Below are 1730 nucleotides of genomic sequence, written 5' to 3' on the forward strand. Positions count from 1 at the left end.
TGTAAGAAATTACAAGAACATTTTTACATACTTTTGAGGGCAAAATCTGAAAAGCAATTTTTTTGTTCAGCACCATTAATATGGTGGTTCAAAATTGCAAAAGCCACTGCCATTGAGTTGATTCAGACTCATAGCAACACTATAGGACAAAACAGAACTGCCCCATGAAGGTTTCCAAGGCTGTGAATCTTTCAGAAGCAGACTGCCATATCTTTCTCCCACAGAGCAGCTGGTGGGTTCAAGCCACCGAACTTTTGGTTAGAAGCCAAATGCTTTAACTGCTGCCTCAGCAGAGCTCCTAGCTGATAAGTTTTTGGTGAAAGCTGTCATCAAGTTGACTCCGACCTATAGCAACCATATGTAGAACAGAAAGAAACACTGCCTGGTCATGTGCCAGCTTCATGATCCCTGCTTTACCTGAGCCCATTGTTGCAGCCATTGTATCAATCCATCCTGTTGGGGGCCTTTCCCTTTTTCATTGACCCTCCACTTTACCAAGCATGATAATCCTCCAGTGAATAGTCCCTTCTGACGATGTCACCAAAGTAAGTGAGACGAACTCTGGCCATTCTCACTTCCAAGGAGCATTCTGGTTGCACTTCCAGGATGGATTTGTTAGTTCTTTTAGCAGTCCATGGTACTCCAGTATTCTTCACCAACACCACAACTCAAAAGCACAGACTCTTCATCAGTCTTCTCTATTCATTGTCCAGCTCTCACATTCGTAAGAGGCAACTGAAAATACCATGGCCTGGGTTAGACACACCTAAGTATTCAAGAAGACATCTTTGTACTTCAGCACTTGACAAAGGTCTTTTGCAGCAGATTTGACCAAAGGGATACATCTTATGATGTCTTGACTGCTTCCACTGGTGTTGATTGTGGAACCAAGTAATATGAAGTCATTGACAATTTCAATCTTTTCTCCAATCATCGTGATGCTGCTTATTGGTCAAGTTGTGAGGATTTTTGTTTTCTTTATATTGGGGTGGAATCCATTTTGCAGACTATAGTCTTCAATCCTCATCATAAGGCACTTCAAGGTAAGGCACCTCAAGTCATCCTCACTTTCAGCAAGCAAAGTTGTGTCATCTGCATATCGCAGGTTATTAATGGGCCTTCCTCCAATACTGATGGCACGTTCTTCTTCATATAATCCAGCTTCTCAGATTATGTGCTCAGCATACAGACTGAGTGAGTATAGTGAAAGGATACAACCCTGACACACTCCTGATTTTAAATCATGTGGTATCCCCTTGCTCTGTTCAAATGACAGCCTCCTAGTCTATGTGCAGGTTCCTGATGAGTACAATTAAGTGCTCTGGAATTCCCATTCTTCTCAATGTTATCCACAATTTGTTATGATTCACACAATCAAATGCTTTTGTATAGTCAATAAAATACAAGTAAACCTCTTTCTGGTATTCTTTGCTTTCAGCCAAGACCCATCTGACATCGCCAGTGACATCCCTCATTCCACGTCCTCTTCTGAATCCAGCTTGCATTTCTGAAAGTTCTCTGTCAACAGACTGCTACAACCATTTTTAAATTATCTGCAGTAAGATTTTACTTTTGTGTGATATTAATGATATTGTTTGATAATTTCCACATTCTGTAGAATCACCGTTCTTTGGAATGGGTACAAATGTGGATCTCTTCCAGTCAGTTGGCCAGGTAGATGTCTTCCAAATCTCTTGGCAGAGCCGAGTGAGTGCCTCCAGTGCAGCATC

The 1730-nt window shown here is 41.6% G+C and overlaps 1 protein-coding gene across 1 annotated transcript in view; it reads right to left on the reverse strand.

The window, feature by feature from the left end:
* FUCA2 (alpha-L-fucosidase 2) overlaps window positions 1–1730 on the reverse strand; it is a 111954-nt gene that overhangs the window by 19392 nt on the left and 90832 nt on the right. The window lies entirely within an intron of this gene.

This window comes from Orycteropus afer, unplaced genomic scaffold (genome assembly GCF_000298275.1).
Source record: "Orycteropus afer afer isolate SDZICR_OR568_19922 unplaced genomic scaffold, OryAfe1.0 scaffold00226, whole genome shotgun sequence".
NCBI classification, from domain to species: domain Eukaryota; kingdom Metazoa; phylum Chordata; class Mammalia; order Tubulidentata; family Orycteropodidae; genus Orycteropus; species Orycteropus afer.